Here is an 11,689-nt window from a genome sequence, read left to right as displayed (position 1 = left end):
TACGGTCGAAACGGGGTGGGGGTGGGGGTGGGGTGTGGCGTAACGCAAAACGGGACTCCACGGGATACTGTTCATCTCCACCGTCGACCTCCTCTAGCCTCCACGGGCTACCGTCGACCTCCTCTAGCCTCCACGGGCTCCTATTCATCCAACCTCCACCGCACGCTACTCCACCGGCTGTCGTTCAACCATCCCTCCACGGGCACCCCTCCACCGTCTACTGTTCATCCAGCCCTCCACACCACGGGGTCCTGTTCAACCACCCCTCCACGGCCACCCCTCCATCGTCTACTGTTCATCCAGCCCTCCACACCACGGGTTCCTGTTCATCCAGAGGCAACGCCACCGCTCACTGTTCATCCAAACCCCCCTCCCCCGCAACGCTCGCTGTTCATCCCAAAGGCAGCATCGATCGGCTTCAGTTAGCAGCAGTAGCGAAGGAATCGCTCCATCGGGTTCAGTTAACAGCCATCGATCGATCGCTTGGGTTCAGTAACGCGTAGCCTGCAGTGCAATCGCTCGGGTTCAGTTAGAGCCCAACGTCTCGCTCGGGTTCAGTTAGAGCCAACGCCTCACACACACGCGCGTACATGTACGAGAGAAACGCGCATCGCTCTTCCACCATAATAGGCAACTCCCCGAAATTTTCCTCCCCCTCGCTTCTACCACGGTTTTTTCCGTCATGGACGGCCTAAAGAATGTTATGCAGCTGCGTCTCCGGCCCGCCCAGGACGAAAAGCCCATTTCTGTCATGATTTTTTGTCATAGAAGTAGGATCCCACCACATCTATGATGATACCGGGTTTTGTCACAATTATCGTCATAGAAGTGTCATATGTATGACAGAAAAAAAATTCGTTCAGCCCAAAATGTCAAGGATGTGTCTTTTTTTTTTTGTAGTGGATGTGTGTGTAGTTCTTTGTAGACCTACGGGTCCGTAGTTAGTAGCTAGATGGATTCCTCTCTCTCTTGATTATCAATACAATGGTCTCTTGGAGATCCATATGATGTAAGTTTTTTGGCGGTGTGTTTGTTGGGATCCGATGAACTTTGAGTTTATGATCAGATCTATGTTTTTATTCATGAAAGTTATTTGAATCTTCTTTGATCTCTTATATGCATGATTGCTTATAGCCTCGTATTTCTTCTTGGATTTTTGTGTTTTGTTTGGCCAACTTGATCTATTTATCTTGCAATGGGAAGAGGTGCTTTATAGTGGGTTCGATCTTACGGTGTTTTATCCCAGTGATAGAAAGGGAACCGACACATATGTATCGTTGCTACTAAGGTAACAAGATGAGATCTATATCTGCCGCAATAGATAAAAGGATCTCGTCTACATCATCTCATTGTTCTTATTGCATTACTCCATTTTCTCATGAACTTAATACACTAGATGCATGCTAGATAGCGGGCGATGTGTGGAGTAATAGTAGTAGATGCAGGCAGGAGTCGGTCTTCTAATCTTGGACGTGATGCCTATATAATGATCATTGCCTGGATATCGTCATGATTATATGAATTTCTATCAATTGCCCAACAATAATTGTTTTCCCACCGTTTGCTATTTTTCTCGAGAGAAGCCACTAGTTAAACCTACGGCCCCCGGGTCTCTTTTCATGACATTTTTCCTTTGCGATCTATTTTCTCTTGCATTTATTCTCCGATCTATTAAACCAAAAATACAAAAATACCTTGCTGCAATTTATTCTTATTTATTTTATTTGGCGCTCGATCTATCAATCTACTACAAATTTACCTCACGTCCTTTGCCTATCTTGAGGCGCCGTACCCGAAAGGGATTGACAACCCCTTTAACATGTTGGGTTGCGAGTATTTGTTATTTGTATGTAGGGGCTGTTTACGTTGTGTTGCTTAGTTCTCTTACTGGTTCGATAACCTTGGTTTCATATCTGAGGGAAAAACTACCGCCGCTGTGCTACATCATCCCTTCCTCTTTGGGGAAATACTGACGTAGCTTCAAGCGACATCAGAGATATAAGACTCTCGTCCTCCTCTATCTCAGATGGTATGGGTAGAAGAGCCGCACAAAGGCTATCAAGAGCCCTAACATCCAAAGAATCTATTTCTGAATCATTTAACGTTTAACAGCCGCAAGGTTGCGAATCATCTCTAAAGCATGCTCCGCTTCCAAGTCAATAATACCATTAATAGATTTGCAATTTCTTTTCCATTACTGCCTAGTGAGACTCCCAGCTGCTTTGCATTATTTACTATCTCATCATCGGAAAAATGCAAAATGGAATTGGAAATATTAACAGACATACCAGTAGTGACCTCAATGTCACGAAGCTTGGCCGTTCGCCTGGCGTGCCCTAGCTGCAGGTCACCTATGTCTGACTGATCCTGGTGATGGCAGCTCATTCGTCGGCCGTCAGACATGGGATTTGTGATCCCTCCGAAGACGCCGATCTCGTCCCGCGAAGGCCCACTCTGGGTAAGGCCTCCTGCCTGACTCCCGAGCGGACCGGGCATTACCAATCCCGTCGGACTATGGCCGCCTGCCATTAGCCCTACCGGAGATTCCGCACCCGCCACCACGGTCGAAGGTGCCGGAGACCCCGGTGAAGTCGAAAGAGAAGAGCATGCCCTCAGAGCCTCCTGCTCCGCTGGCCCACTCCTCAAGAAACCGGCGGCACTCCCAGGGGGTGCCTCGAGAGGGGTAGGAACGGGGGCCTCCTGCCCGCCACTAACCCTCGGCGGTACCGAGGCCTCGCTCCGGGAGGAGTCCTCCTGCCCGCAACTGACCCTCGTTGGTACCGTAACCTCGCTCTGGGGGAAGCCTCCATCCGCCGCGCAGAAAGTGGTGAAGGGGACAACCTTGGGCTTCCTTCCCGGTGTTGTCCATCCACATCCCTCCCTGACTCCTCGGCCCCGAGACACGCGACGGACTCCGCTACCGAGAGTCCTCCCCCAACACCATCGTCGGGGGTATCTCAGCCTCAAGCGTCGCCAGAATAAGGGGCGGCAACATATGCTCAGCGACATCGTCACTCTCAACCTGATCCCTCCAGAGACGAGGAGGTGCGGAGGATGACCCGAACGAACCAAATCTCAGTGTGTTCACGGGTGTAGAGGAGTGAGGTGCAGCCCCCTTCTTTGGTACAGACTGAGTGGACTTGCCACTCGTCGGAACAGTGCCATCTCGTGTACCGTTGTCATCTCTCTTCTCTTGAGAACCCACACCATCATCCTTGTCAGACATGTGCACATCACCACCTCCTGGTTCATCTCGAGAAACAACTCAAAATCCTCGAACTCAATCTCTAGTTTGTACACTATACCTGCATGTGTCCATCTGACCACATCCGGTATATACTCAATGTCCAGCACACTGACAAGCAATCTTGCAACTCCATGTGCACGAGTAAAAGACATATCCACGCGTTTAGTCTTTCCGTTGAGCGTCCCAATATTGCGCACAATCCGTACATCGTTGAGAGGCTTAGATGGTGTCCCTATGAAGCGAACCCAGACTTTAACTAGTGGCGTGCCCTTTGGCTCTGTCTGCTTCCACTCATCAAACTCAAGGATGCAGTCAGTACTTGGCACCCGGCACATGCCAAAGCTAAGAAGCTTATTCAGGTCCTCCGCGGATGGAAAATCCACCTTATACAAGTCCTCAAGTCTGACTAGCTCCCATCGAGCATTCTCCGGAGCAAGTTCATTTAACGTATGCACAATCTGCGCCTCAGACAAGATAACCTTTGTCACTTTGACTACCCCGGTGGTCGAAGTCTGTGGTATGTCCGGGACCACTGCAGCACTAGGTGACTCGAAAAACATCAGCTCGGAACAACACACCCCGTAAATGTTGACCCCAGGCAACGATTCAGGCCTAGGTCTGGGATGTATTTTTAATGTCCCACCTAATTATATAGGAATTTTTTTCATGAAATTGGAAGAGGAGATGAACATGACAGTGTATGTTGTAGTCACACATAGTAATCCCTTCTCGATTGCACATGGAAAATTACTGAGCTTAATTACTGATACGCATACAATTAATAGGCCATGTACATACTCATATACTCCCTCCGTTCGGAATTACTTGTCTCGGAAATAGATGTATTTAGAACTAAAATACATCTAGATACATCCATTTCTACGACAAGTAATTCCGAACGGAGGAAGTACGAGTCATGCTACTGGCCGGATGTCAAAGGATTTCCGCAAAAAAAAAGGAGCCGGAACTTCCCGTGGTTAGCAAGTTGACGGTTAGCCATACCAGCTCTTCACTTCAGAGCATGAGACGAAGTCGACTAACATTCAAAAAAGAAAAACACGAAGTCAGACTAACGGCAGGAATATCAGGGTGTACGACGCCCTGCAAGAGGCCGTGCTTTGTGTTACTGGGCTAGATGTAACCGGGCTGTGAACCCTTCGGCCTTTCTTGTGGACAGCGTTCGGTTGGGAACATGAGATACACCTGGACACCAGAGTAAATACGTTTGTTTAGTCCCACACCGAAAGAATAACGAGATTGGCTCGGTAAAGATGAGTATATAGCTAGAGGGTAGGGCGACCTTTAAACATACTGACATGGACCGGGTCCATTGAACGATAAAGAAGGCTCATGGCCTAGATCAATGGTTCACATTGCATGTAGTGAGTCCGTTGATCTACTATCTCCTTCGGGAGAGTGGACGTCATAATTTATGATAGAGGGGGTACGCGTCTGCGCGGCCCCTGCCAAATTATGAAATTAAATTTTATTGGCCAACTAAAAGAAATATTGTGTTAACCTTTATTCTTTAAAACTCTGATCATATTAATTACTATTTATAACAGATAAAAGACGGCAGTAAAGAAGTACAGAGTATTTGAAGATGTCATCTCCTAGGCAAGATTTGGCTTCATGCTTATGCCTAGACGAACAAGCAAGTAGATTGAAGATTTATGCCAAAGAAAATCAAAATTTTGACTAGTCTGTGCCAAAATTTTGACTGGTCTGTGCATGAGATTGAGGGGTAAAAAGCAAGCCGCTAGATTAGTAGCTTTCGACCATAATGAGAAGCAATTTTTGTTAGACAACGAAGGAACATGGTGGCCCAGTCAGTGAAAATCTCAGCCTGTTTGTAGATTACTACCATTCGCACCAGAAATTTACGCCCTACTTGGTGAGTTCAGAGGCTTAGAGATCTGTGGTCATACAAAAGACTAGTAGACAGACATGTGCAGGTAGCAGCAAAGTTTCAGCATGTTTGATTCATGAGAACCCATCCAAAAAATTACCAGAGTCCAGAGCGAAGGCAACGTTTCATAAATAAGAGTGGCCAGCATTGGCAGATTTACACCCTGTTCGGAGTACCTCTGCTCCACAGCTCCAATCCCAGAGCAGGTGGAGTTACAGTCGATAACGTGGAGCACTTGTTTTCTGGCTCCGCAACTCCTGGTATTTCGAGGAGCTGGTGGGATTCCGAACAGGGCTTTATCACGAGTGAACTGTTGTGAGTTGGATGGTGACGCAATAGAAGATGTTAGCTCTACTGATGCATCACAAGTCTCAAAAAGTTTCGCTGACTGGGCCACCATATTTCAACAATTTTTCACTGAGTGATACAGAAAATATTTGAGCCGAACCTTGGTCATGTGTCCCTGGTGCTTTAGGAGCTCCATGTAAAGTTTACCTTTTTCCGAGCATCATTACTTGCTAAGTAAATCTGTGCTTTGTGCATATGAACGGTGTGGTTACTCTATGTCATGACACAATGGCATGTCTATTCTATAAATAATGATATATTTTGTTTGCTGGTGTTTGTGACTTACAAATCACGCTGTGAAGGATCTTGTGTGCCCATCAACATCACGCGTTCAATGAAATACTCCATTGGACATGAGTGGTGTCCACAACACCCAACTCGTCAGTCTGAGCAAGGCTAAAGAAATCACGTTCCTACTGAAACATGGAACTAAAGCGGATGTGCGTATCCCGATGACTTACAAACCTAGGCAACAAATATACATGTGTTGCAAACTCTGTTGCCTCAAGGTATGGATGACGTATGTTCATAGTCTCTAGATGAACGAGAATTTGAAGGCTATGCAACTGCATACATACACTTATAGTTTGCCCATTATGAGTGTGATGGCACCTCACTACTTCCCTTTTTATCGGCTGGTGAGACTATGTGTGTCTTCAATTTCAGCACATGTGATCCTTCCTTGTCAACTAGAAGTGGTTGCATTGTACGTAGATCGGTGAGCATTGATGTTCTTTCGAAAGACATTTAGGGGTCTACTTCATCACCCCCCCCCCCTGTTGATGTCTTAGCCACATTAGCAAGGCCTACAAATCCATAACACAATGGGGAGCCTAGCGGCAGCAAAAGCTAGGGTTCCCATGTGTCACTCGTGGAAGCGTGCAAGGGGGCGAGGGGCACAGATTATCCAAAAGTTTATAATGGCTATGGCACATCATTGTCGGTTTTGTGATCATGGCATAGTGTTGTTGTGAATTGTCTGTCCAAACAATAGGTGAAGAGTAGGAAATGTATTCATACTAACTTTGGTGATCATCTTCAAACTTTGACCGAAAGAAGTTCCATAAAAATTGCTTCTTATGAAATGTTTCGGTTCAGAGGATTGTAGGCCTTAATAGTTAGACCACACCTTCCAGGATGAGACCAAGACACCAAGTCATCCTTTGATGAAGAGGATGGTTCACAGTCCTAAGTATGTGTTTGAGCATCGTGCTTTGTCATGTCCACAATGTTTCTTCCAGAAGTGCTTGTGTGAAAATTTGTCGCGCCGAAATATCTATAGGTAGGAGATATATATTCACAATGTTCTATCTATAAGTTATATTTTTTTATCATGGAATCAGAGGAGGAAATAAACTTGAAATTGTATGTGGCAGTCACACATAGTAACCACTTATTCGCAAAAAACACATATAATAAGGGCACCTGCAACGGTGACCCCCAAATTTCCTCCCCATCCATCTACGGCAGGGGGACTAGTCCACGAACACAGATGCGGGAGGCGGCCTTACAATGCCGCCTACATATATTTCAAACAATCTTTGAACTAAACGGACAAAATACATGCAAAAACGGCGGATTTCATCAAACATCACGACATTCATACAAACACAGTGGATTTTCATTAGATTTTAAACATCGTGGCCCAGGTTTTTGGGGCCTCAAAAAATTTATGCAGTAGTAGGCTTCATTAGCGATAGCTGGGCCAATTGTTCTCTGCTCATGCTGGCCGCTACTGACTATTGTCCTGGGTCTCCTGGTGCGCCTACGTCTGCTTCCGATTGTGACGCCTCCTCTTCGCTTCTCACGCCTCAGCGTACACATACAACGGCCATCGATCGACGGACAAACATTCAGCCATGGAAAAAATAGCGATCGAGACCCAGGGATCGAAGCGTCCCTTCTCCCATTCGTTTATTCATGCGGCGGCTAGGGCCAGGGTCCCATCGAGGCAGCGAGCCAGCGACGCAGACAGGAGCATAAGGCAGGAACAGGGAATCTAGGGAAAGTTCGTCGTTTGCACCCTCTCCAATTTCTCAAGCATCGCTGCGTCGATAGCCCGTGATTCCCTGACCCTGAGCCCTTGGACTTGGTTGTGAGTTTCAATTTCGATCGTGTTCCCCTATATAGTTGCACTGAAACTTTGTAGCTATTTTATTATTTTCATCAATTAGGAGTCTAGCATTGCAAGATCCGTGTCATGTCTTCGTTTAGAAAACATGAATCTGGTTACCGAAACCGTATGTTGAGTTGACGTTTCTTCAAAATTTCATTCCAAAATAAAATATTGGGACCGTTGAAATTTTAAAGTTCTTAAAGTAGCAGATTGTTCTCCCAATGTAAGTATTACATATAGATTTCTTTTGACCATCCCTGTGACTATTGCATGAGCGAAACAGAGCTTTTCGAAAATTGAAGCTATTGAAGTCTTATATGTCAATATGTCTACTACCATGACAAGACTTACTGATTTGGCCGCAATAGCACTTGAGAGTGAAGTATTGGAGTGGATTGATCATGAGGATATCATTGTAGATTTTATTTCAAGGAACACTAAAAGAATGATGTTATTTATGAAGACTTCACAACCAAGAATATATATGATTCTTGATATTTCTCGTCGCTATGTAAGATATTATGATCTTTACATTATTGTATTGTTATATTTATGTAGTCTATTTAGCGAGGTAGGGCCCATTTTAGAGTTTGGCGCATGGCCTCGTATTTTGTCAGCCCGGCCCTGCTCTGCGTCAAAGTTGGGGTTTGCAGTGGCCATGGCTGCCACGGCTTCCTTGCTCGGGTGCTCACTGTTGATCTGGCCCTCCGCCAGCCAGTGCTGCTCCTATGCCTGCTCGAAGGCCGACATAGGCACCGACACATACTTCTCCTTCACCATGGAAGCATTATAGTCTGCATGCGCCTGCTCCATGGTGGCGCATGCTTCGGTGGTGTCGTCGGAGCCCATCTCCATCTTGGGCTCATTCTCGTCATCGGGTGAGCTGGCAGGCAATCCGCCTGGCATGGCGGCTCTGCCAGGTGGCCGCAAGGGCAGCCACCTCGTGCTTCATCTTCGTGAAAAGGCTTTTCCATAGAGCTTTGCCGCCTGTAATCATTGCGGATGTGGTGCAAGGAGGGAGGATCTGTGTTGGGGCATGGAGTTTGTCGGTGTGGCCGCCTTCAAATAGCGGATTTCGGTGAGGCCAGGCATTCAGGTATGTCGAGCCAGTGTGAATTATTTTGGCCAGAAAGAATTGTAGGAAACTTCAAAGAGCTTCCATACGTAATATTTCCATATACTTTTCATGAAATATTTGCTTCCAAAGGACCATAAATCTTTGTTCGCGTGTTATACTTGGTCCTGTTGACCATGTTTCTTTTGGAAGTGTGTCTGATGAAATTTTGTCAGGCCTAGGTATGGGATGTATTTTTATAATGTCCCACCTAACTATACAGGAATATTTTTCATGGAATTGGAAGAGGAGATGAACATGACAGTGTATGTGGTAGTCACACATAGTAATCACTTCTCGATTGCACATGGAAAATTGTACTGAGCTTAGTTACTGATACGCCGCGTACAACACGCATACGCATACAATTAATAGGCCATGTACATACTCGTATACGGGTCATGCTACTGGCCGGATGTCAAAGGAGCTGGAACCTGCTGCCTGCTCTTGCAATAAATATTTTGATCCGATCAGAATTGTATCCACCAAGCAGACACACATGGGCGGCGATCGATCACTAGTAAAGTCCACCGTGAACGTTAAGTTCCCCAGAGCGTCCGGAAAACCCCTGCACGAGCAGCAAGTCGACGGTTAGCCATTCCTCTTCAGTTCAGAGCACGAGAAACCGAAGTCGGACTAACGGCGTACCTTGTGTTAATGGTCTAGTTGTAACTGGGCCCTTCAATCCTTCGGCCTTTCTTCCAAGCAAATAAATAATACTGGCTAGCGTTCCGTTGAGAACTTGAGATACACCTGGAGTCCGGAGTTTCTCTCAGAAAAAAAAACCTGGAGTCCGGAGTAATTACGTTTGCTTTAGTCCCACACGGAAAGATTAACAGGATTGGCTCTGCATAGATGAGTATATAGCTAGAGGGTAGGGCGACCTTTGAAGTTACTTACCTGGATGGGGTCTATGAACGATCAAGAAGACTCATGGCCTAGATCAATGGTTCACATTGCACGTAGTGAGTGTGTTGATCTACCATCTCCTTTGGGAGAGTGGACGTCATAATTTGTGATAGAGGGGGTACGCGTCCGCGCGGCCCCTGCCAAATTACGAAATTAAATTTTATTGGCCAACTAAAAGAAATATTGTGTTAATCTTTTTTCTTTAAAACTCTTATCATATTTATTATTATTTATAACAGATAAAAGAAGGCAGCAAAGGAGTACAGAGTCTTTGAAAATGTCATCTCCTAAGAATAAGAATATATTGCAAGATTTGGCTTCATGCTTATGCCTAGACGAACAAGCAAGTAGATTGAAGATTTATGCCAAAGAAAATCAACATTTTGGCTGGTCTGTGCATAAGATTGAGGGATAAAAAGCAAGCCGCTAGATTAGTAGTTGTTGACAATAATGAGCAGAAATTTTTGTTAGAGAAAGAAGAAACATGGTGGCCCGGTCAGTAAAAATCTTAGCCTGTTTGCAGATTACTATCATTCGCACCAGAAATTTACAGCCGACGGGGCTATGGTAAAAGCAAGATACAGGTGAGTTCAGAGGCTTAGAGATTTGAGGTCTTACAAAAGACTAGTACACAGACATGTGTACGCACCAGCAAAGTTCAGCATGTTTGATTCATGAGAACCAATCCAAAAAATTACCAGAGTCCAGAACAAAGGCACCGTTTCATAAATCAGAGTGGCCAGCATTGGCAGATTTAATCACGAGCGAACTGTGGTGAGTTTTGTCGTGACACAATAGGCGATGTTAGTTCAACTGATGCATCATAAGTATCAAAAATTGAGCATGGTCGACGCAGAATATTAGTATCAGTAGTGCTAACTCACCTATCTTCACCAGGAAGGTTTCCATCCTGAAACATATTGTGGGCATGGTAGATTTTCCTCTGAATGTCCTAGAAATATTTCAGCTCAATCTAGACGACAGTGGTCTCTCCAACAGTTCATACATGCATCAGGCAGTGCGACACATTGCAGGATTAACACAGACAGCTAATGCGTTTACCCTGCGTCGACCAAGAAAATTCTTAGCGCTCTCAAATTGTTTTGCGAGGTAGTGGAGACATTTAAAAGGCTCCATTGAAAGTTCCATATTATTGAAGGTACGGTCGACTGTCCAGATTGTTATCTTTGTTCACCAGGGCACGGTGCATGTCAGAACTAATGACCCCCAATTTCAACAATTTTCACCAAGTGACACATACAAAATATTTGAGCCGAACCTTAGTCATGTGTCCCTGGTGCTTTAGGATCCCCATCTAAAGTTTACCTTTTTTCGAGCATCATTACTTGCTGAGTAAATCTGTGCTTTGTGCATATGAACGGTGTGGTTACTCTATGTGATGACATAGTGGCATGTCTATCCTATAAACTAGATAATCCCCCGCGCATTGCTACGGGGCATTTGGTCAAAATTCATACTGAGGAGATGCGCATACCACAGAATAATATAATGAGAAATAGTACTAAACAATTGTATGGGCCATTCACCATATTTATTTGTTGGCCTAAATTCCTAACATGTTTATCCGAAAAATCACAATCTCTAATTGAAAGTTGTCCGAAATTAGCATCAATTAGAGCATTACTAGTAGAACCCTCAAACCCTCAAATCCTTAAAGCACTTTTAAGGGTTGAGAAGTGCCACTTTTTGACACTTTTAAGGGTTGAAAAACAGGGGCAAATACTAGAACCCTGAAACCCAACCCGTAAACTGCTTTAAGGGTTGGATTTGAGGGTTCTAGTATTTGCCTCAACCCCAACATTTAAATCTATCATTTGAGAACTCACAATTTATGACAACAAGAACACAATCAACTTCCAAACAAACTACCAAATGACAATCATTGATGCATGGTTTAATAGTTTACATCACAAAATCATCATCTTCCTCCTCTCATCGGCACCATCACCAAAAGTTGCACCTCCGCGCCATCTCCTAGACCACAAGCGGGCTCCATCAAGCATCTCCATCGGCACCGGTGGAGTC

General features: G+C 45.2%; 2 non-coding genes across 2 annotated transcripts; both read left to right on the top strand.

Annotated features, from left to right (window-relative positions):
- The first annotated feature begins 4,555 nt into the window (after nt 1-4,555).
- On the top strand, nt 4,556-4,714 carry LOC123072959 (U1 spliceosomal RNA). Its single transcript, XR_006435497.1, has one exon. It is a non-coding gene; the product is annotated as a U1 spliceosomal RNA (small nuclear RNA).
- Nucleotides 4,715-9,626: 4,912 nt separating this feature from the next.
- On the top strand, nt 9,627-9,784 carry LOC123072954 (U1 spliceosomal RNA). The gene has a single exon (XR_006435493.1). It is a non-coding gene; the product is annotated as a U1 spliceosomal RNA (small nuclear RNA).
- The last annotated feature ends 1,905 nt before the right edge of the window (nt 9,785-11,689 follow it).

Source organism: Triticum aestivum, chromosome 3B, assembly GCF_018294505.1.
Source record: "Triticum aestivum cultivar Chinese Spring chromosome 3B, IWGSC CS RefSeq v2.1, whole genome shotgun sequence".
Taxonomy (NCBI): Eukaryota; Viridiplantae; Streptophyta; class Magnoliopsida; order Poales; family Poaceae; genus Triticum; species Triticum aestivum.
This window is presented reverse-complemented; position numbering and strand designations above follow the sequence as displayed.